Source organism: Hibiscus syriacus, unplaced genomic scaffold (genome assembly GCF_006381635.1).
Source record: "Hibiscus syriacus cultivar Baekdansim isolate YM2019G1 unplaced genomic scaffold, ASM638163v2 tig00003454_pilon, whole genome shotgun sequence".
NCBI lineage: Eukaryota > Viridiplantae > Streptophyta > Magnoliopsida > Malvales > Malvaceae > Hibiscus > Hibiscus syriacus.
In genome coordinates, this window is record NW_024061972.1 from 3,845,139 (window position 1) to 3,871,935 (window position 26,797).

Below are 26,797 nucleotides of genomic sequence, written 5' to 3' on the forward strand. Positions count from 1 at the left end.
GTACCTCAAATTTTAAATTGAGTTGAACGCGAAAAATGACTTGATAGTTCAAGTTGACTTGAATAACTCAAAATTGAAAAAAATATTTTTTTGAATCGAGTTGAATTTGCTAACCCCTAATCTTAGATTTGAATTGATTTTATTTCTTGTTTTCATTTTCCATCTCTATTTGATTTTTTTAATAATTCTTTATAAATTTTGTTTCCATAAAGTTGAAAAATAGTGGATCCTTAGTGTATGATGTATTGATAATGTAAAGAAGTATTTTATGTTGGTTGGGTTTTATTTTTTTAACTATTCTCATACAAAAAAATTATTAAGTTATAAGGTGATAATAATCTCAATCATTTGACAATTAACCCTCAATCATCTTACTGCAGTTATTGGAGCTCGAACTCATAACTTTTAGGAGTAACAATGATTCATTTAACTATTGAGGTAAGTTGGTTTATGAACACTTTTTAATTTTATTTGTATTAAATAATTGATGATAGAATTTATACATATTAATATCGTCGTTCCTTTAAGGTCGTATTAACACACAATCAAATGATTCTTTTTGAATACATCACTTTATCAGATTATTTTTAAATGGAATATGTAACTTTCTAATTATTATGATACTAATGGAAAAATTCTAATAAATATTGTTGAGTTAGTCGATCGACGAAATAGCCAAGAGGAGGGGTGAATTGGTAATTAAAAATTTGGTGGAAGCTTTTGCAGAAAATTGAAAATATTTGCACAGCGATTTAGAGTGGTTCGACTTTCTCAACCAAAGTCTTCATTCACTACCTTAGCTGTCCACACTAAGGGTTTTCCAACAAATTCACTAATTTGTTCTATCTTTTGAGGACAAAGAGTAACCTTACAACTCACTCAAGAATTATACCCCAAATTCTTAAGCACACTCTCTCCCAAAAAGAAATACACAAATTTTGCAAACTTACAAGAAAAATCTCACAAGATAAATTGTTTGCACAATTCTAGAACAAATAAAGAACACTCAAGAATGAATACAATTGAGTACAAATGGTGTTCTTGAAAGCAAAATTAATATTGAATGAAAAAAATGCTTTAATAGCTCAACCTTGATGTTTTAAAGCTTTCTATTTGATTCTCTCTCAATTGTTGTTTCTTGTTATCGAACAATGGCTCTAAGCTTATTTAAATACACCTTGGATCATTTCTGAATGTTGGGGATCATTGGTAAAGTCAATAGAGTTGTTATAGTGTAATTATCAATTAATAAAACAGTTGGGAGCGTGTGTGCATTGATGCATAGGCAAGGTGCATCGGTACACTATGTGTAAAATTCAAATATTTCGACCGTTGGAAGACTTAGTGCATCGGTACACTAGGGGTGCATCGATGCATAAAATACATTCGATGTTTCAAATGAGCCTGGGGTGCATCGATGCATGGTCTGTGCATCGGTACATAAAATTCATTCGATGTTCAAAATATTCAGGAGTGCATCGATGCATGCCTTGTGCATTGGTACACAAAATGCATTCGAAATTTAATTTATTCAAGGGTACATCGATGCATTAGATGGTGCATCGGTATACTACTTTGAAAAATTAATATTTGGCTCATTTTTTGTTCGAAATACTTTGTGAAAATTGTTTCAAAAATATTTTAAGTATAAAACACAATTTTACACTTTCGTAAGGATTGAAATTGAACTTTGAAAGACTTGGAGTAATATTTTGATATTCGAATAATTGTATCGAATATACTTAGAAAATGATTTGTAAAATCTTAATATTCATTTATACTTAATTTGTTATATCGAAACATCAAAACATTTTCAACAATCTCCCTTTTTTGATATAACAAAACATTTGAGTAATTTTAAGATTTTTCAAAAGAAACATTTTATTTTTGAAATCAATTGAAACTTGAAAATTACTCCCCCTTACTCTAACAATATTCTCCCCCTTTTTGTTAAATCAAAAAGACTCTTAAAACATTTCAAACAAGTCTTGAATAAATTAGCCAATTAAATAAACATAGTTTAAGCTGCTAAGATCACAATCAAGAGAAAGGTTAGCCATTAGTTTCATAATTCAATATCCATAAACATTGTGAAATCGTAAGTTGGTCATATTGCAACTAATATGTAAATGATGCAAAAACGAAATAAACATTAAGATTAAAAATTTAAACAAACCAAATATATATATTAAGTTCAAACATCTAATATCCATAATATCCAAACATTCAAACATTCAAACATCCAATCCAAAAACATCAAAAGTTTTAACAATCCAAAACATTAATCCGAAGATCAATTCAAGCAATCTAAAGCAGAGCAAGGCAAGGTCTAATCCATAGGAAGATCGGGAGGAAGGGGAATTGTGCTCGCATCTCGAGTGTGAGCGAATCTAAACGATCGTTCATCTCGCGTTGTCTTGCCTCTATAGCAGTGAGATTGGACTCCACGGATGTAAACCTCATATCAAACGACTCTAAGAAAGATAAAAAAATATGGTGGCGCTTGGTCCTCTTGTTGTGTCGGTGCATCCTTGGGTGCTTCATCGTCGATATCGTCGATATTTGGCATTAGTTACTGAAGCTCCAGATCATCGTCTATTGCCGGTGCTGGTGGAGGTGGAGCTCGTGAAGAGCTAGCTCCCAGAGTTTGCTCAGTAGGTCGATAAACCCATTGACCCATTTCCTTATCCTTCTTCCATCCCGATTTCTTTAAGGAAGTGAGATTAATTTGGATCTGAAGAGGGATAAGAATATCAACCGAGACCTTAAGCCTTAGTTTGATAAATAGATTATAAAGAAGACAACCGTAAACTAAAGTTTCAACATTTTTAGAAGGAATGATGTTTACGGTATCGACAAGCTCACAAAAAATAATTTGTAGAAAATTAATTTTCTTATTATGTTGGATACAATTTATCCACCATAAATCTATGACCCTAAGGGAGGAGTACCTACCTCCGGATGGTCTAAACCATCAAGAGATCATTAAATGAAGGAATCGTTCATGGTGAGTTCGTAAAGTACTAATACTACCCTTAGATTGATAGGGAGTTACCACAATATCTCTCTCATTATCTATTCCGTTATTGTCTAAACCAAAGACATTAGCGATTGTGTCCGAGTAAATATAAATAGTTTGTCCTAAAAGGTAGGATCTAATGGCTATAGTTTCGGATTTACGTGCATTTTGGACACAAACCGCATTGGAATAGAAAATGCGGACTAATTGTTGATAGACAATGGGCTGAATTTGGCACAATTTATCAAACTTCCAAGATCGAAGGAAAGGAAGATACTCGAAGTTAATATCCTCTACTGCTTGAATGCAAGGGATATGTTCTTCTCATATTTTGTACGATTGGAAATGGCTAACGAACCTATCATATAGTTCATCTTGACGAAGACCGGGTTAGTTGAAGCAAGAATTAAGGATAGTTAATTCGGGTTCATTTGGGTTTGGATTTTTTTGTGTAGGAGGAATGGGAGGTCGATTTTGACTAGAGCGACTCGAAGACGATGTCCTAGGTCGTTCAGGATTAGACATGGTTTAAGAATCAGAATCGGATAGGTAACCTGCAAATTTAAAAACATGTATGCAATATAATCAATCCCAAAATTCAATTGAGTCTGTAATAGTCAAGGTTCTCTAAATCGAATCCTAATGGGCATAGTTTTGAAAACTATTTAGAAAATAATGTTTGAAGATCATAATATGTATAGTTTTCATGAAAACAACATAATTTAATCAAAAAAATTAATTAAAATAATAATTTTTTATTTTTTTTATTTCAAATTTCAAAAATAATTTTGAAAAATTGAGTGTTTTTGAGGAAATTGGTTGTAAAATCTAGTTTCTAAACACTAAACAATCAATGTCTGATAATTTGTTCAACCTATAACTAATCCTAAGTTCCAAAATTAATAAAACAATGGTTTTAGAAAATATTACCTTGAAATTTGGATTTGAGTGAGAATATGATGATGTTTTGCACGATTTAATGACTGAAGCAGGATTAGGAGCTGAAGAATAGTTGAATTATGACCTTAAAACGTTGATTTTGAAGCAAGTTTGAGATTAGGGTATGAGAGGGATGAACGGTACACGGTTGAGAGTGTTTGTGGTTTTGAAGGAACAAAGAAAATAAGCATTATAAACCAAAAACCCGACTGGTGTATCGATGCACAACATAGTGCATCGATGCACATTCAAGGAGTGCATCGGATCGGTGCACCTTCATGGTGAATCGATGCACATTCAAGGGATGCATTGGTTCACCTTCATGGTGAATCGATGCATATTCAAGGGATGCATCGATGCACTAACTAGTGTATCGATGCATTATGTACAAAAATGTCAAAAATCCGTTTTAAACATTCAAAATGCTAAATTATTTAGCTCTAGTGGTATTGTCAACTCATATATTGAAAATTAACTATGTCCAATCAATCAAATCAAATCAAATCCTTAAACTTCATTCGAACATATAATTAATTTTCACTAAGAATCATAAACTCCCCCTAACTAATAGCAAAGAATGCAATCAAAAGAGTTATTTTTATAAGCATTTTTTAATCAAAAATAAAAAGTTCTAAACACTAAGTCAAGATAGGTTGGTTAAACCTAATTATCTCCTAAGTGTCCAAAATCTTTCTTTATCTAAAGGTTTTGTAAAAATATCCGCTAATTGATGCAAAGTATCAACATATTCTAGAACTATATCCTCTTTAGCGACATGATCTCTAATTAAATGATGTCTAATTTTAATGTGCTTAGTTCTAGAGTGTTAGATGGGATTTTTAGTGAGACAAATAGTACTAGTATTGTCACACTTGATAGGTATTGTACCTACTTCAATTCCATAATCAAAAAGTTGTTGTTTCATCCATAAAACTTGTGCACAACAACTACCGTCTGAAATATATTATGCTTCAGTGGTAGATAATGCAACACAATTTTGTTTCTTTGAAAACCAAGAAATCAACATATTTCCTAGGAATTGGTAAGTATTGGAGGTTCTTTTCCTATCTATTTTGCATCCTTCATAATCCTCATCAGATAAGGCATGCAAGCTAAAGCTAGAGTCTCTAGGATACCAAAGTCCTAAACTAGGAGTATCCTTAAGGTATCTAAAGATTCTTGTTGAAAACATTTTTGTGTTTCGATATAATAAATTAGTTTATATGAATTTTAAGATTTTACAAATGATTTTCTAAGTATATTCGATTCAATTAATCGAATATCAAATTATTACTCCAAGTCTTTTAAGATAAATTTCAAACCTTACTAAATGTGTAAAATTGTGTTTTATACTTAATATATTTTTGAAACAATTTTCACAAAGTATTTTGAACCAAAATCAAGCGTAAAATCAATTTTTCAGAGTGATGCACCGATGCCCAATCCATGCATCGATGCACCATGAATTAAATTGAACATCGAATGCATTTCATGCATCGATGCACATACCATGAACCGATGCACTGAGGATTTTATGAAAACATCGAATGCATTTGATGCATCGATGCACTCTGGCTATTTTGAAACATCGAATGCACTTGATGCATCGATGCACTCTTAGTGCACCGATGCACTGAGAGACCAACGGTCAAAATATTTGAATTTTACACTGATACACCGATGCACCTAGGGTATGCATCGATGCATTGACGCTCCCAACAGATTTTATTAATTGTTTTCACACTTAAACGGCTCTATTGACTCCACTAATAATCCCCAACATTCAGAATTATTTAAAGGTGTATTTAAACAAGCTTAGAAGCCATTGATCAATAACAAGAAACATCAAGCAACTAGAATCAAGAGAGAATTAAAGAGAAAGCATCAAACCTCAAGTTTGAGCATTTCAAGCCTATTTTTCATTCAATATTCATTTTACTTTCAAGAACACTTATTGTGCTCAATTGTATTTATTGTTGAGTGTTCTTTCTTTGTTCTAGAATTGTGCAAACATATTTTCCTTGTGAGGATTTTCTTGTAATTTTGCAAAATTTGTATTGTTCTCTTTGGGAGAGAGTTTTCTCAAGAATTTGGGGTATAATTCTTGAGGGATTTGTAAGGTTACTCTTTGTCCTCAAAATAAAGACAAATTAGTGAATTTGTGGAAAATCCTTACTGTGTATAGCTAAGGTAGTGGACGTAGACTTTGGTTGAGAAAGTTGAACCACTCTAAATCGCTACGTAATTATTTTCAATTTTCTGCATAGCTTCCACCGAAATTTTTATTTGCCAATTCACCCCCTCTTGGCCATATTCGTCGATCAATTAACTCGATAATTGGTATCAGAGCCTCACTCATTTGAAGGTTTTATCGCCTCTTGAGTCGATCTGGGAAGAGTTAAATCGATGAAGATGGCGTCCACTTCCGGTTCATTCTCCATGGAAGAATCCAGACCTATTGACGTGCCTCTACACTTCAATGGAACAAATTATCGTCATTGGAAGAGGTGTATGATGATATTCATCAAAGCATTTGATATGGAAGCTTGGATGATAATCAATAAAGGATATTCCTCTCCTACTAAGAAGGCAAAGAAGTGGAGTGTTCAAGAACGGAAGGAAGCTCAACAAAACTCAAAGGCTATGCACATGTTGTGTTGTGCAATTGATCCTAATGTATATAAATGAGTTTCTTCTTGTTCAAGTGCCAAGGAAATGTGGGATAAGCTTGAGGAGATCTATAGAGACAAGGAAGAAGAAGAACAAATAAAAGTGATGTCTCTATTAGCTCTCACAGAACCAAAGGTATCTTCTAACTCAAATATATCAAATTAAAAATCTTTTAATGAGTTACAAGATGCTTATGATAAATTATTTTTGGAGTTTGAGACCATGAACTCCAAATACAATAAATTGATTTCTAAATTTATTGCTAAAATTGATCTTCTTTTGAAAGCTAAAACAGACTTGGAAAATCAAAATGAAATGTTGAGAAAGGAGTTAGAGCTTTCAAAAATAAAATCTAAAAACTTTGAAAAAGAAATTTTCAAATTAAACAAACTTCTTCTAGAAATGAAAATGGATTTTGAAAATCAAAATGAAATCTTGAAGAAGGATATAGAACTCTCAAAAATGAAATTTGAAAGTATTGAGAAAGAAAATTTCAATTTGAAAGATAAGTTTGAATGTTTAACAAGAGAAAAAGAGATCATTCTAAATAATTCATCTAGTTCAATAATGACAATATGTTCACATTGTCATTATCATGGTCATAAGAAACATACTTGTCCTTTAAAGAAAGGAAAACGATTTAAAATTAGACAAGTATGGGTTCCAAAAGGAACAAGAGGCATTGAAACTAATGTTCAAGGATCCAAAGCAATTTGGATACCAAAATCTACTTAAATGTCTCTTGTTGGTGTGTGAGATCAATGGTGATAAAGATGATGATACTCAAGATGTTCTAGCCACACATAAAAAGGGAATGGGTAACCTCTAAACTTAATTTTTTTATTATTTGGTTGCTCATTTAGTTTATGCATGCATGAGGTTTTAAAATGTTGAATTATGTTTTATCTCATGTATGTTGAAAAATATTGTATGATGAACATGGTAATTTTTGGTAATGTTTTATAAACTCTAGTTCATCATATTAATTTTTAGTCAAAATTGTTTTTAACATGTAATTGATATCTCTTTAACAATTGATATCGATTTTTCAAGAACTTTTTTTTTGCAAAATTTTGACCTGAAATTTTTATTAATGTTTATGCATAGATTTTTGTTTAAATATTATAAAGTTTTAATGCATAACATTTTCAAAAACTTTATGCATGTGCTCTTAATATTTATAATCAAGATTGCATAATGTTTTATATGTGAATGAGTTAAAATAATCTTTTGAAAATAAATTTGATAAAAGATACAATGTTTTATTTTAAATGATTGCAAAATTGATTGACATTGCATCTATTTTCGATTATTCTTGTTGGTTATAAAATAGGGATATATACATGATGCATTTAGATTTTATTGATATGACTATTTTGTGCCTAGTTGCTAGGGATGAGCATGATAATTTGTTATGGCATAGGAGACTAGGACATGCTAGAATAAGTATTTTGCAACGGTTAATTCAAGGTGATTTAGTTCGAGGGTTGCCTAAACTAAAATTTGATAATGATAAAATCTATGATGCTTGTGCTAAAGGAAAACAAAAGCGAGTTTCTTTTAAATCCATTAATGATGTATCAACTAGTAGAGTATTACAATTGATCCACTTAGATCTTTTTGGGCCATCTAGAACTACTAGCTTGGGTGGAAAACAATATGCATTTGTCTTGGTAGATGACTATTCTAGATATACTTGGGTTCTATTCTTAAGTACTAAAGATGAAGAATTAGAAAATTTCATCACATTTTCAAAAGTAATCCAAAACGAAAAAGGTTACTCTATAACTAGTTTTAGGAGTGATCATGAAACTGAGTTTGAAAATCTTGGATTTACTAAGTTTTGTAATTCTAATGGTATTAGCCATAATTTTTCAGCACCTAGAACCCCTCAACAAAATAGAGTTGTTGAGAGGAAAAATCGAACTTTAGAAGAAATGGCTAGAACCATGCTTTTTGAAAACAATTTGCCAAAGTATTTTTGGGCGGAAGCCACAAATACCGCTTGTTATGTTATTAATCTAGTAATGATTAGGCATATTTTAAAGAAAACTCCATATGAACTTTTCAAAAATAAAAAGCCTAACATTAGTTATTTTCATCCTTTTAGATGTAAGTGTTTTGTTTTAAACAACGGTAAAGACAATCTTGGCAAATTTGATGCTAAAAGTGATGAAGGAATTTTTATGGGTTATTCCTTAAATTCTAAAGCTTATCGAGTATTTAATAAAAGAACTTTAGTTGTAGAAGAGTCTATACATATTGTTTTCGATGATAACCTCCTTTCGAGGAAGGATTCTTGTGTGAATGATGATGTAGGTGTTATAAATACAAATGACGTTAGACATGACGTTGGAGAACCATCATCAAAGGAAGAAACGAAAAATGAGGAAACTCATGATCCTCTCGAGAATCCAACCATTAAAGAAAGAGAAGTATCTTATCCAAGAGAGTACAACTATGTCAAGGATGGTGAGATTATAGGTGATCCATCAAAAGGGGTAACAACTCGATCTTCTCTTAGAAATATTTGTAATTATGTTGCATTTATCTCATGCATATAACCTAAGAATATTAAAGAATCATTAAAAGATGAAGATTGGATTATGGCTATGCAAGAAGAGTTAAATCAATTTGAGAGAAGTAAAGTATGGACATTAGTTGAAAGGCCTAGTAATAAATTTACTGTAGGTACTAGATGGGTGTTTAGGAATAAGATTGATGAAAGTGGTAATATAGTGAGAAACAAGGCTAGACTTGTTGCTCAAGGCTATACTCAAGAAGAGGGCATAGATTATGATGAAACATATGCTTCTGTAGCTAGGATGGAAGAAATTAGAATGTTATTACCATTTGCATGTTTTCATGAATTTAAATTATATCAAATGGGTGTTAAAAGTGCATTTTTAAATGGTTTTATAAAGGAAGAAGTGTATGTGGAACAACCTCCAGGTTTTAAAGATTTAAATTTCCAAATCATGTTCTTAAATTGACAAAAGCACTTTATGGTTTAAAACAAGCTCCTAAAGCTTGGTATGAAAGATTGTCAAATTTTTTAATTGAAAAAGGTTTTTCAAAAGGGAAGGTTGACACTACATTGTTTTTAAAGCATAAAGGTTAAGATTTATTAGTAGTTCAAATTTATGTTGATGATATAATATTTGGTTCTACTAATGATGTTCTTTGCCAATAATTTTCTAAGCTAATGCAAAGTGAATTCGAGATGAGCATGATGGGGGAGCTCTCATTTTTCTTGGGCTCCAAATCAAGCAAAGAAAAGATGGCATCTTCATCAATCAAGCTAAGTACGTTAAAGATATGCTCAAGATGTTTAGAATGGAAAATGGGAAGCCACATAACACTCCAATGAGCTCATCGACAAAGCTTAACATAGATGAAGGAGGTAAATGTGTGGATGTTAAATTATATAGGTCAATGATTGGTTCTTTGCTTTATCTAAATGCAAATAGACCAGACATTATGTTTAGTGTTTGCTTATGTGCTAGATTTCAATCATGCCCTAAGGAATCACATTTACTAGTTGTTAAGAGGATCTTTAGATACCTTAAGGACACTCATAGTTTAGGAATTTGGTATCCTAGAGACTCTAGCTTTAGCTTGGATGCCTTCTCTGATGCGGATCATGGAGGATGCAAATTAGATAGGAAAAGAACCTCTGGTACTTGCCAATTCCTTTGAAATATGTTGATTTCTTGGTTTTCAAAGAAACAGAATTGTGTCGCATTACCTACAACTGAAGCGGAATATATTTCAGCAGGTAGTTGTTGTGCACAAATTTTATGGATGAAACAACAACTTTTTGATTATGGAATTGAAGTAGGTACCATTCCTATCAAGTGTGACAATACTAGTGCTATTTGTCTCACTAAAAATCCCATCCAACACTCTATAACTAAGCATATTGAAATAAGACATCACTTCATTAGAGACCATGTCGCTAAGGAAGATGTAGTTCTAGAATTTGTTGATACTTTGCACAAATTAGCGGATATTTTTACAAAGCCTTTAGACAAATAAAGATTTTGTACACTTAGGAGAGAATTAGGTTTAACTGACCTATCTTCACTTAGTGTTTAAAATAATTTTAGCACTTTTAAGAATAAATGAAAAATGCATATAATAGTAATTTTTTATTACATTCATTGCTATTAGTTAGGGGGAGTTTATGTTGCTTGATGAAAATTAATTTTATGTTCAAATGAAATTTAAAGGATTAATTGAACATGATTAATTTTCAATATATGAGTTTCCAATACCACTAGAGCTGATTAATTTAGCATTTTAAGTGTTTGAAACAGATTTTTGACAGTTTTGTGCTTCATGCATCGATACACTTAACAGTGCATCGATGCATCCCTTTGAATGTGCATCAATTCATCATGTTGATGCACCGATGCACGCCTTGAATGTGTATCGATGCACAGGGTCATGCATGAATGCATCTGTCGGGTTTTAGGTTAAAAAGGTTTATTTTCTCATTTGTTTCAAAACCTAAAACTAAACTCTCTTAGCCGTTCGCCTTCTCTCTCTTTCCTACTCTCAAAATTGCTCCAAATCCTTGGTTTTTGATCAGAATCTTCGAGCTTTCCAACTCCTAATCCTTCTTCAATCATTAATTCGTGCAAAACATCAATACATCCCTCTTAATCCGAAATTTCAAGGTAAACTTTTCTAAAAACTCATTTTATCAATTTTCGATCTTAGGGCTAGTTTTGATTAGTTCTAGGATGAACATTATATCGGGCATTGGTTATATGATGATTCTAAACTAGATTTTACAACAAATGTCATCAAAAACACACAATTTTTCAAAATTTTCTTTGAAATTCGAAATTAAAAAAAATATTTTTGAAAATCATTGATGTTTTTGACTTCATTATATTGTTTTTATGAAAACTATATGAATTGCAATATTTCCAATGATATTTTCAAAATAGTTTTCAAAACTTTGCCTGTTAGGATTGTTTTAGAGAACCTTGATTATTGCGGACTCAATTGAGTTTTGGGATTGATTATTGTGCATACATGGTTTTTCAATTTACAGGTTATCTATTTCTTTCCTTTTTTCGATCTCTAAACCATGTCTAATCCCAAACGCCCTAGGACTTCGTCGAGTCGTTCTCGTTCAAACCAACCTCCTAATCTCGTTCCTCCTCCATCTACATCTCTATTAGGATCTTGTTTTAACATGCCTGAGCGTCGGAGAGACGAATTGTACTCTAGGTACAGAAATTCTTTTCAAACATATAGAATCCGGGAAGAGCGTATTTCTTCTCTTCAAGCTATGATAGATATTAACTTTGAATACCTTTCGATTCTTAAATCTTGGAAGTTTGATAAATTGTTTCAGCTCAAACCTATCGTCTATCAACAATTAGTCAGCATTTTCTATTCCAATGCGGTATGTATTCAAAACGAAACTCAATGTGGAACTATAGCCATTAGATCCTATCTTTTAGACCAATATATTAATATTGACCCCGAGACTATAACTTTCTGATTTGGGTTAGATGATAGTGGTATATATAATGAGAGTGAAAATGTGGAATATCCCTATGTTCCAAACTCCAGTGTTAGTACTCTACGATCTCATCACGATCGTTTTCTCCATTTGATGATCTCTTGGTGGTTTAGACCATCCGGAGGTAGGTACTCTACACTTCGTGCTAGAGATTTATGGTGGATGTATTGTATTAAAAATAAAATCAAAATAAATCTACCCCACATTATATTCAGTCAATTAGTGGACATCATAAACATTATTCCTTCAAAACATGTTGAAACATTGATTTATGGATGTCTTCTTAGTAACCTCTTTATCAAACTTGTTCTAGACGTCTCTCTCGACAATCCTATCCCACTCCAAAACCAAATCAATCTTACATCCTTGAAGAAAGCAGATTGGAAACAAGACGAGGTAACTGGTCAATGGGTTTTTAGACCCGGTAAGCAAACTCTGGGAGCTAGTTCCTCACGAGCTGCTCCTAGCTCCTCTCGTGCTCCTCCTCCTCCTCCAGCTCCGGCTACTGACGATGATCCTGAATTTCAATAGCTTATGCAAGACATCGATGATCGCGTACCCGATGATGAGCCTGCACCGGAACCAGCTCCACAAGAGGATCAAATGCCTCCATATTTTTGTTCATTTGTGGAGACATTTGATCTACGGTATGCTTCCATCGAATCCCACTTGACTGCTACTCACGAAGCAGTAAATCAATGCTTAGACACTTTGGAAGCTCGTCAGATGGAGTTTTAAAGGGAGATGCTTGCACGCATGGATGCTCTCTCTCTTGATATGCAAGCCCGATTTCCTCCTCCGCCTCCCGATCCTTCTATGGATGACTAAACTTATTTTATTTTGATTGTATTTGGGATTAAAACTTAAAACTTGGATTGTTAAAACATATTGTTGTTTTTGAATTGTTTAACTATTGTTGGATGTTTGAACTTTTTATTTGGTTTGATCTTTATGAGCTTCATGTTTATTAATTTTTGCATTATTGACATCTTAGTTGCATTATGACCAATTTACCATTTCACATTTGATTTGAATATTTATTATGAACACTAATGGCTAACCTCTCTTTTGATCTTTGATCTTAGCAGCTTAAGCTATATAAATGTTTAATCAATTGGCTATTTTTTTAAGCCTTCTTTCACTCAGTTTTTGAGTCTTTTTGATTTAACAAAAAGGGGGAGAAGTGTTAGGTGTTAAGTGTTAGGTGTTAAAAGTTTTAAAGGGGAGAAGTGTTATAGTAAGGGGGAGTAATTTCAAAATTGATTTCAAAACTTATTTGTCAAAGAAAATCTCAAAATTACTCAAATGTTTTGTTATATCAAAAAGGGGGAGATTGTTGAAAACATTTTTGTGTTTCGATATAACAAATTAGTTTAAATGAATTTTAAGATTTTACAAATGATTTTCTAAGTATATTCGATTCAATTAACCGAATATCAAATTATTACTCCAAGTCTTTTAAGACCAATTTCAATCCTTACTAAATGTGTAAAATTGTGTTTTATACTTAATATATTTTTGAAACAATTTTCACAAAGTATTTTGAACCAAAATCAAGCCTAAAATCAATTTTTCAGAGTGATGCACCGATGCACCAATCCATGCATCGATGCACCATGAATTAAATTGAACATCGAATGCATTTCATGCATCGATGCACATACCATGCACCGATGCACTGAGGATTTTATGAAAACATCGAATGCATTTGATGCATCGATGCACCAACCATGCATCGATGCACTCTGGCTATTTTGAAACATTGACTGCACTTGATGCATCGATGCACTCTTAGTGCACCGATGCACTGAGAGACCAACGGTCAAAATATTTGAATTTTACACTGATGCACAGATGCACCTAGGGTATGCATCGATGCACTAACGCTCCCAACTGATTTTATTAATTGTTTTCACACTTAAACGGCTCTATTGACTCCACTAATCATCCCCAACATTCGGAATCATTTGAATGTGTATTTAAACAAGCTTAGAATCCATTGATCAATAACAAGAAACATCAAGCAACTAGAATCAAGAGAGAATCAATGAGAAAGCATCAAACCTCAAGTTTGAGCATTTCAAGCCTATTTTTCATTCAATATTCATTTTGCTTTCAAGAACACTTATTGTGCTCAATTGTATTTATTCTTGAGTGTTCTTTCTTTGTTCTAGAATTGTGCAAACATATTTGCCTTGTGAGAATTTTCTTGTAAGTTTGCAAAATTTGTATTGTTCTCTTTGGGAGAGAGTGTTCTCAAGAATTTGGGGTATAATTCTTGAGGGATTTGTAAGGTTACTCTTTGTCCTCAAAAGAAATATAAATTACTGAATTTTTGGAAAATCCTTAGTGTGGATAGCTAAGGTAGTGGACGTAGACTTTGGTTGAGAAAGTCGAACCACTCTAAATTGTTGCACAATTACTTTCAATTTTCTGCATAGCTTCCACCGAAATTTTTATTTGCCAATTCACCCCCCTCTTGGCCATATTCGTCGATTGATTAACTCAACAATTCTCTTAACAGCTAGTAAATGGGATTCCTTAGGGCATGATTGAAATCTAGCACATAAGCAAACACTAAACATAATGTCTGGTCTACTTGAGGTTAGATAGAGAAAAGAGCCAATCATTGACCTATACAATTTAACATCCACTCATTTACCTCCTTCATATTTGTCAAGCTTTGTTGATGAGCTCATTGGAGTGGCATGAGGTTTCCCATTTTCCAGTCCAAACTTCTTGAGCATATCCTTGACATACTTAGCTTGATTGATGAAGATGCCATCTTTTCTTTGCTTGATTTGGAGTCCCAATAAAAATGAGAGCTCCCCCATTATGCTCATCTCGAATTCACTCTACATTAGCTTAGAAAATTCTTGGAAAAGAATATCATTAGTAGAACCAAAAATTATATCATCAATACAAATTTGAACTACTAATAAAACTTTACCTTTATGCTTTAAAAACAATGTAGTGTCAACCTTCCCTTTTGAAAAACCTTTTTCAATTAAAAAGTTTGACAATCTTTCATACCAAGCTCTAGGAGCTTGTTTTAAACCATTTAAAAATGCACTTTTAACATCCATTTGATATAATTTAAATTCATGAAAACATGCAAATGCTAATAATATTCTAATTGCTTCCATCCTAGCTACAAAAGCATATGTTTCATCATGGTCTATGTCTTCTTCTTGAGTATAACCTTGAGCAACAAGTCTAGCCTTGTTTCTCACTATAGTACCACTTTCATCAAGCTTATTCCTAAATACCCATCTAGTACCTACAGTAGATTTATTACTAGGCCTTTCAACTAATGTCCATACTTCTCTCAAATTGATTTAACTATTCTTGCATAGCCATAATCCAATGTTCATCATTTAATGCTTCTTTAATATTCTTAGGCTCTATGCATGAGATAAATGCTACATAATTACAAATATTTCTAAGAGAAGATCGAGTTGTTACTACTTTAGATGGATCACCTATTATCTCACCATCTTTGACATAGTTGTACTCTCTTAGGTAAGAGACTTCCCTTTCTTCAATGGTTGGATTCTCGATAACATCATGAGTTTCCTCATCTTTTGTTTCTTCCTTTGATGATGGTTCTCAAACGTTATGTCTAACGTCATTTGTGTTTACAATACCTACATCATCATTTACACAAGAATCCTTCCTCGGTAGGAGATTATCATCGAAAACAACATCTATAGACTCTTCTATAACTAAAGTTCTTTTATTAAATACCCGATAAGCCTTAGAATTTAAGGAATAACCCAGAAAAATTCTTTCATCACTTTTAGCATCAAATTTGCCAAGATTTTCTTTACCGTTGTTTAAAACAAAACATTTACATACAAAAGGATGAAAATAGATAATGTTAGGCTTTTTATTTTTGAAAAGTTCATATGGAGTTTTCTTCAAAATAGGCCTAATCATTACTCGATTAATGACGTAACAAGCGGTATTTGTGGCTTCCGCCCAAAACTATTTTGGCAAATTATTTTCACAAAGCATGGTTCTAGACATTTCTTCTAAAGTTCGATTTTTCCTCTCAACAACTCCATTTTGTTGAGGGGTTTTAGGTGCTGAAAAATTATGGTTAATACCATTAGAATTACAAAACTCAGTAAATCCAAGATTTTCAAATTCAGTGTCATGATCACTCCTAACACTAGTTATGGAGTAACCTTTTTCGTTTTGGATTACTTTTGAAAGAATGATAATTTTTTCTAATGCTTCATCTTTAGTACTTAAGAATAGAACCCAAGTATATCTAGAATAGTCATCTACCAAGACAAATGCATATTGTTTTCCACCCAAGCTAGTGGTCCTAGATGGCCCAAAAAGATCTAAATGGATCAATTGTAAAACTCTACTAGTTGATACATCATTAACGGATTTAAAAGAAACTCGCTTTTGTTTTCCTTTAGCACAAGCATCACAGATTTTATCATTATCAAATTTTAGTTTAGGCAACCCTCGAACTAAATCTTCTTGAATTAGTCGTTGTAAAACACTCATACTAGCATGTCCTAATATCCTATGCCATAACCAACTATCATGCTCATCCTTAGCAACTAGGCATAAATTAGTCATATCTATAGAATCTAAATGCACCATGTATATGTTTCCTATTCTATGACCAACAAGCATAATCTAATTAGATGCAATGTCAACAATTTTACAACCACTAGTCTCAAACATGAAATTGAATCCCTTATCGTATAATTGACTAATACTCACTAGATTATACTTTAATCCATTCACATATAATACATTTTTAATTTGTATGGAAGATGTATTACCTATAGTACCTATACCTTCAATGTGACCTTTTGAATTATCACCAAAAGTTACTTCTCCTCCATTTTTGGCGTTAAGCTCTATGAACCGGCTCTTGTCTCTATTCATGTGTCTTGAGCATCCACTATCAAGGTACCATGAGTTTGAATTTGTTTCCCGTGCCTTGTAGCAATGCTCCTTTTCCTACAAACATAGATTAAATTTTGATTTTTGGTACCCAAGTTATTTTGGGTCCATATTCATTAGTTTCCAAAATCCTAGTCCCCTTAGGTATCCATTTGTGTAGGATATCCTTAAATTTAGTAGTAATGAGTCCTTTAGGAACCCATATACTTCTAATGATTTTACCATTTAAGGTTCTTTGGGACCTCTATGATTGTAGTTTTTAAAACTTTTTCTAACAAAGTTGGATTTTGAACTTTCTCTATTTTCAAAACGTTTTTGTTCCAACTTTATCAAAAGAAGTTTTAAGATCATCAATTTTCTTTTGATGGTCGTCATTTACTCTTGAAAGTAAGTTATACAAATCAGTGTTTTTCTTTTCAAATTCATCTAATTTGATTTGTAATTCTTTGATCTTACTTTCAAGATCATTGTTGGTTTTGGACATAAGACTATTTTCATTTTTCAATTTTGAAATATCTTTTTTGTATTTTGAAAATAAAGTCTTATTATCTGAAGCCAACCCATTATAATCCTCTAATAACTCATCATAAGATAAATTATCTGAATCAAATGAGTTAGAGGTTACCTGAGAATCCACCCCAAATGCTATCAAGCACAAGTTTTCTACTTCTTGTTCCTCTTCATCGGAACCTTTTTCATCGCTCCATGTAGCCACGTGAGCTTTGTGCTTATTCTTTGATTGACCCTTCTTCTTCAATTGTGGGCAATCATATTTGACATGCCCCAGATTTTTGCATTCATAGCAAATGATCGGGTCCTTCTCCTTCAGTTCATTTTTGAAGCCTTCGTTTCATTTGAATTTTCTTCCTCAGTTGGGCCTCATTAATTTTCTGAACCGTTTGGCAAATAATGTCATTTCCTCGTCATCGTCATCTTCATCCGAATCACTCTCATCCTTTGTGGATTTGAGAGAAACTCTAACGTTCTTCTTCTCCTCCATCTCTTTCTTTATTTCATCTATCTTTTCGAGGTCTACCTCATCTTGAAGCATCATTTCATGCGTGAGGAGAGAACCAATTAGCTCATCGAGGGTCAAGGATTTTAAGTTCTTAGCCTCGATGATAGCTGCCTTCTTTGATTGCCAAGATTTTGGAAAAGAGTAAACTAACTTCCTCACAAGCTTCTTATTTGGAATGATCTCTCCAAATAATTTGAGACCATTGACAATAGTAGAGAATCTATCTGTCATAGCTTTGATATCTTCATCCGGTTTCATCCTGAAATTTTCATAGCTATGCGTTAGAAGATTAATTTTAGATTTTTTTACCTCATTTGTTCCTTCATGAGTGACTTGTAGTTTATCCCATATCTCCTTGACGGTTGTACAAGATGATACTCTCCCGTATTCATCCGGTCCAAGAGCACAAAATATAATATGGATAGCTTTGGAGTTGAGTTGGAACATTCTTATCTCTCCTTCACTCCATAATCTTGGATGAGTGGAAGGCTTGATATATCTGTCTTCTATGATATTCCATGCTCCCATGTCACTTGCTTGAATGAAGTACATCATTATATTCTTCCATTAAGCATAATTAGCTCCGTTGAAGAAATGAGACTTGTTGACGGACAATGAATCAAGACCAAAGTTATGGTTTGAAGTGGAGGCCATTGATGACTTGATTATCAATGTAACTCTTCCCGAATCGACTCAAGAGGCGATTGAACCTTCAAATGAGTGAGACTCTGATACCAATTGTTGAGTTAATTGATCGACGAAATAGCCAAGAGATGGGGTGAATTGGTAATTAAAAATTTGGTGGAAGCTTTTGCAGAAAATTGAAAATATTTGCACAATGATTTAGAGTGGTTCGACTTTCTCAACCAAAGTCTACATCCACTACCTTAGCTATCTACACTAAGGATTTTCCAACAAATTCAATAATTTTTTTTCTTTCTTTTGAGGACAAAGAGTAAATTATACCCCAAATTCTTGAGCACACTCTCTCCCAAAGAGAAATACACAAATTTTGCAAACTTACAAGAAAAACCTCACAAGGTAAATTGTTTGCAAAATTCTAGAACAAAGAAAGAACACTCAAGAATGAATACAATTGAGTATAAATGGTGTTCTTGAAAGAAAAATCAATATTGAATGAAAAATAGGCTTGAATAGCTCAACCTTGATGTTTTAAAGCTTTCTCTTTGATTCTCTCTCAATTGTTGTTTCTTGTTATTGAACAATGGCTCCTAAGCTTGTTTAAATACACCTTGGATCATTTCTGAACGTTGGGGATCATTAGTGAAGTCAATAGAGCCGTTATAGTGTAATTATCAATTAATAAAACATATGGGAGTGTGTATGCATCGATGCATAGGCAAGGTGCATCAGTATACTATGTGTAAAATTCAAATATTTCGACCGTTGGAAGACTTAGTGCATCGGTACACTAGGGGTGCATCGATGCATAAAATACATTCGATGTTTCAAATGAGTCTGGAGTGCATCGATGCATGGTCTGTGCATCGGTACATAAAATGCATTCGATGTTCAAAATATTCAGGAATGCATTGATGCATGCCTTGTGCATCGGTACACAAAATGCATTCAAAATTTAATTTATTTAAGGGTTCATCGATGCATTAGATGGTGCATCAGTACACTACTTTGAAAATTAATATTTGGCTCGTTTTTTGTTCGAAATACTTTGTGAAAATTATTTCAAAAATATTTTAAGTATAAAACACAATTTTACACTTTAGTAAGGATTGAAATTGAACTTTGAAAGACTTGGAGTAATATTTTGATATTCGAATAATTGTATCGAATATACTTAGAAAATGATTTGTAAAATCTTAAAATTCATTTATACTTAATTTGTTATATCGAAACATCAAAACGTTTTCAACAAATATAAATATTATTTTTAATTCAGGATATTTTGATTGATAATTTTATATACTTTTATAGTTTCAATATTCCTTTTACTATTTTATCCTCCAACCTTTTCTATAATTAGGGACATATTTTTAAAAGTGACTTTTAAAAGTGGTTTTTTAAAGTGATTTTCAAAAGTGTACTTTAAAATTTAACTATTTATGATTACTATTAAAAAGTGAGTTTGAAAAGATAAAATGTCTATTATAGACAATATATTGTAACTAAAAATATATAATTTAGATTATATTTACACTTATTAATATTATGATATATAAAATATATCAACTTAAACTATAATAAAAAATATTTTATAATAACTCACTATTAATATTTTAATATATAAATCATGAAATTTTATTTATTTTTAAGTAACTAAAATAAATTATTAAGTAATAAATTATTTTTAAGGATGTTAATATTAAATTATTATAATAAAATATAAATACATAATTGAGTGAAGCTCATGCATTAGTAAGGGTAAAATTATAATTTGCTTCAAAACGTAAAATTGAAAATCAAAAATCTAGAAATCATAGCTTTTGCGATTGGCTTAAAACCACCATTTTCACTGTACTTCTTTTTATCTGTTTGATATTGATTTTGTGGACAAAATGAATCTCTTTACTAAAATTTCTTTTAAAAAGTATTACCAAACTAACTCTTGGAAGATTTCAATTCATCATTTTATATATTGAAATTCAACAAATTCGTTAGTTTCTTTTATGTAAAGATTATTATCATTTAAATTTTCTCTATCTTAATCGGATATATAAAAATAAAAAAATATTAATCTTAAAAAACGATATATATATATATATATATATATATATATTATACAATTATACTAATCAAAATATAATCATTTTTAAAACAATAATATATATCATGATACTATAATATTTTTAAATTTTTTTATAAACTGATGAAATCTACTCATGGTAGTCGGAGAATACTAAATCACATCAATAAACAATGAAACCAATAACTAATGTTTGGTGAAAAGAACAATAACCCTAAAAGGGAAATGAATTTTTTTTTTTACTAAAATTGAATTAGACATGAATTACAAAAGCTTGATTTAATCCACTACATTGCTAGGCTTATATCCCACTAATAATATGCTAACCAATTAACTGAAGTGCTAACAGAATAACAAATGCTAACTAATTGTATGAGCATTCTAATATTCTAACATTGACCGACTTCTTCAACCTTCTTGATGTAAAGATGAACACTTGAGTTGGTTCTTAGCAAAGAAATATGGTTTCTCTTCATTTATCATTCTGTAATCGACAATAGAAAGTGTAATGCTTCCTTCTGTTCTAATTTAGACGAGAATCGAAAGTGTTATGCCTCTTTTCGTTCTACTTTAGACGAGAATCGAAAGTGTGATGCTTCATTCCGTTCTACTTTAGACGAGAATCGAAAGTGTGATGCCTCCAGTATAACCATGAAGAATGCACAATCCAGTATAAGCAGTAATGCAAAACCGTGAAGTACGTCGACAATGCAGCATGTAACAAAATTTGTTTCCAATGGCAGCAAGAAATTGATCTCCTAGTAACTATAAATATAAACCATTAAAAAAATCTCTAGAAACCTAACCCATATTATAAGTACTAGATGAAACAAAGCCAATCCCCAATAACGATCCATCAGCAAAGCATACTTGTACAAAGTCTCGTAAGTGAATGGATCTGACTAAAGAATTTCGTCGAGCAGTATGTGCGCTTTCTTAGTTTAACCCATGTCGCCCAACAACCTTCCCAATAAGAATTTCCAATTAGTAACATTCGGTTGGGCAGAAACCAGACGGTACAAGGTACTAAGCGCCACTTATTCTTCTTGGTTTTCGAGCTTCATGCATATGAATGCCTTCATTATCTCGACAGCTTCCACACCTGATTCAAGAAACACAGAAAGCAATGAAGTTTGCTTTGATTTTGGATCCAGAGTTTTCTCCTATGCCTCCTCATCTCCCAACAAAGCATATTCTTTCTCAATATGAACATTGTTTGAAGAAGAAAGATAAAGTTTGTAAACCAACTTATTGTAGCATTCAATTAAGTGAAAAAGCCTGTCGGATTAGATGATGTGTTTGTAAATAAGAGCTTTATGGAAGAAGTAGAAGGAAGAAAACAACAGGTGAATAAATGTTGTTGTGTAGATGATGAAGAAGAAAGAAGTTATTTTTTTCAGATATCGTTAAACTAGAACTTGTAATACCCAAAATTTTAGATAATGACCAAAATGCAAATTTTAGAAGTTTGATGGTCAAAGTAGAAATTCGGGAAAAAAGTTTAGGGAATTAAGTGATAATTTCCTAAAAAAAGAATTTTATTCCATAAATTGATGGTTTACTCTTGAGAGTGGAGTTTTATAGAAATCATATTTTTGGATTTGGAATTTTAGTAAAGAAAAACTAGAAAGGGTTAAAGTCGGTAAGGAAATCAGTATTTCAGATCAAATTGAAATTTTACAAAAATTTGAAGGATGTTATAAAATGATTTAAAATATTATTTTAATATTTTGGATCAGAGAAATTTGGTTTGAAAATGTGTAATTTTGCATATTTAACCGAAACAGTGGAATTTAGTGACTAAAACGCAAGTTTTGAAAATTTCATGGCATTTTCATAGGTCAAAGTCAAATTAATTCATATTTGACTTTGTAATATGATAAGGATCAGATGTCTTGGTTTTATGGTGATTATGGAGATTCATTAATGGCAAAAATTGAATTTCCTATGGTGTTGAATAAAAAAATCCTAGGATATATTATTAAGCATGTGTTAGATCTATTATATCATAAAATATCAATCATGGAAGAGCAATTTCAGCTTCTTCTTCATCCAAGACCGACACCCCCAAGCTTGCAAGGCATGTATTCTTGTTTTGAATTTTGAAGCAATCTTGTTGAGAATTAGACTTGAGTGTGATTAGGAAAAATGTTCTACGTTCAATTCTCTACATTTTGACATGAATATTACTAGGGTTTCATGTTCAAGTACATCTTGAGTTGATGAAGGGGATTTTGATTCTTGTGTTTTATTGATTTTGAAGAGTTAAGTGATTTTAAAGAATTGATTATAAGAATTGATGAAGAATCTAAGAATGAAGTTAAAGAAAACAGTTTGGATTTTGAATCTGGCAGTATGTTCGAAAATTCACCAGAAATTATATAAAAATAATTTTGAGGTTATTTTTATATATTGTGTTCATATATCGATCTAGTTTTGTTTAAAATAAACGTGGATCAATTTCAAGGTGTATACAAGAATATATGAATTTTTAACCAAGGAAAGGTCAGAAAAATCGGACAACAGATTCTGCAAAACAGATTCTGTTGATCAACTTTGAAAATTCACCATAAATTGTACAGAATGAATTAGAAGGAGTTCTTTATATGGATAGATTCTTATTCGAGTCTAGTTTTCAACGGAAGAAACGGAATTAAATTCCAGTGTGTATATAAATACAGAATACTGATTCTTTAAAGATAATATGAGTTGTCTGAATATGGAAATTTGATGGGTTGTTGTATAATTGATGTACTATGCTGGAATTATTGGTATTAAGAATCTAAGTGATAAAATGGTGCAGGACCATTTTGAGTAAATTGGAAAAGTTGGTTCCAATACTAAAAAGAATTAATAAGTGTTAAAGTATTTGGTGGTGAATAGTTCAAGTATGATTATGGAGTTATTTTGGGATGTGTTTATGTTAGTACAATACTAACATATGTAATCGTTATGAATTGTGATTGATTTGTAATCGAAGCAAATCAAATATAAAAGGGCTTATTGTGGACAATAGTGAGGCACATATATTTGGAAAAATTATAAAGTGTCAAGGTGAGTGCAATACATGCATGAAATTGTACATGGATGTTTTATACATCATCAGGAAGACTTGCGATAAGTCGACCTTGTTTATGTTGACATGATATTTATGTCATTTATCATATATTTGATATATTCTAAATATGTCAAAGGTTGAAAATAAAATGCATTGATCACTGATTGTTGCATATGATGTTATCATGAATATATATGATTTTTATCATGAATGTTATTTCGGGTATGAACTGCCCAATGTTAAATATTGATAATATACTTTGCCATGGATGGATCAAATAAAATAGACTGTACGCCCAAGTAAGTCATTGAGGGACAGGGTATAGTTGGCATGCCATAGAGTCCAGCAGCAGGCTGCATATTCGGGAATACACTAAAGGATACCTAGTGTATATGGTGGGCACGACCTTATGTGTCATATTCGGGAACTGTACTTAAGGATACCTAGTACAGATGGTGGACACGACCTTAAGTGTCATATTCGGGATTGCACTACGGTGCAAGTATTTGACTCGTGTACCCAGGGTTCTCAGGGTTGTATATTGGGCTATTTTCTATTGTTTATGGTATATGGTTAAGAAATAATGGCAAGTGTATTGGTAAAATAAGCTTACGAGCTTATGGTACAAATGGTAAGTATTTTGGTAAAACAAGCTTACGAGCTTATGGTACAAATGGTAAGTATTTTGGTAAAATAAGCTTACAAGCTTATGGTTAATAAATGGTAAAATACTGATTATGCAAATAAAATGATTTTATGGCATTTTGAATTTGTCATTGAAATTCATGCATGATTCGTATTGCACTGTATATTGTTTTAAATTACCTCACTAAGTTTATACTTAGCGTGTGATGATTTTCACGCGTAGGTAAAAAGCCAATAGTGGAATAAAGAGTTCAAAGTGAATCAAGCATCGAGGAGTATATTGCAATACCAGTAAGACATCCTATGATGGAATTTGATTTAGATAGTGGCATGTAATTTGATAATGTTTAATTTGTTTTGTTGAATTAATTTGGAAACAAATTGATAAATTGATTATAATGAAAGGTTAATTTTTATGAGTTTTATATGTAATTTTCGGAAGTTACTGTAGTATGTACTGTAGCAGTGAACAGTAACATGTTTTAAGCAAAATTTTCTAGAATGCATTTAGGGAACCGATTCCCTGCTACAGGCTACAGGGGAATCGATATCCCCACTGTTCACTGTTTACTATTCATAAAAAAACTTTTGAATTAAATTTGCTTATAACGAAATATAAATTATATGATATGATATTTTTATAATATCAGTTACCTTTTTAAGAAATAAAATTTTAAATCGAGTTTTGAAATGAAAATGGTTTTAGAAATTCAGGTGACATCTATAATCTGTATAGGTAAAATTATACGAGTTATGGGTGTTATAGAACTTCTCTGATACCATGATAAAATCTACGTCTCCGACATGGTAGCCGGAGACTTCAGAACGACAACAATGAAGAATGAAACCAATAATTAATGTTTGGTGGAAAGAACAATAACCCTAAATGGAAAATAGATTTTTTTACTAAAATTGAATAGACATGAATTACATAAGCTTGAATTAATCCACTACATTGCTAGGCTTATATAACCCACTAATAATCTGCTAACCAACTAACTGAAGTGCTAACATAATAACAAATACTAACTAATTATATTAACATTCTAATATTCTAACATAAACATTATTAATATTTTATTTTACAATAATCTTATTTTTCAACGTGGTATATGTGTGCATTGAAGTAAAATGCATTTATCACAAGAAGTGTAAATCGTAAAAACATTCATTAATATTTTTTATTGGAACAAATGAAATGCCCTAGTCGCACAATTGATATTTAACTGTTAAACAGAAAAAAAAGGAAGCATTAAATAGGGTAAATTGTGCATTTAATATCTAAACTATCAATTTTAGTATGTTTTAATACTTAAACTTTCATTTTTTTTCAAAACCTAGTGTTTAATTTTTATTTCATTTCATTTTAGTATTCTGTTAAAAACTTAACGTTAAGTATTTAAAAATAAAAGTTTAGGTACTAAAATAGAATAAAACTAATAGTTTAGGTACTAAATATGTTAAGTTTTTAACGTAAGGGTACTAAAATTAAATAAAACTAAAATTTAGGTATAATTTTAAAAAAATAAATATTTAAATAATAAAATGGATCAAAAATAATAGTTTAGATAATAAACAGGAAATGAAGACAAAAATAGTTGGGAGGAAAACCTAATTCATAAGGCATTTAGATTTATAGAGATTAGAACAATGTGGTCCTGACTATTTTTTTGGCTCGAGGCGAAAATAAAATAATGGGTATAAAAATCAAAAGAAATAATTTTAATACATAATCTACTTAGAATTTTAAGAATAATCTTCAATATGATTCAAGCACCGCAACTGATGATAAACAATTGTGACTTTGTGTTTGTGAGAAATATAGTAAATTAAAAAGTGAGAGAAATAATTTTAAGAGGAATTGTGAAATATATAATAGAAAATAAGAATGCTAATTATACTTAATTTTTTTCTCCCATTAAGTTTTGAAGAGAAAATAATAACGTTAATAAAATTTTCCATTAATATGGAAAATCGGAAAAGAGATTTGGTGAATTAATTGAAAGAATTTAAAAAGACTAAAATTAAAGGGATTCAATTGAATTTTTTTAATTTTAAAAAAAATATTGAATTAGAGTTTTATGGAAGTTGAATAGTTTATTAACGCAAATATAAAATTTCTATAAAAATTCAATAATAACAATGGATGATTTAATAACTAATGGTTTATTTTATAATTTTTTAAATTTATTATAAAAATAAAAGAAATATTATATTAAAAACTTTTTAAATTTATGGGCGTCGGGCAGATA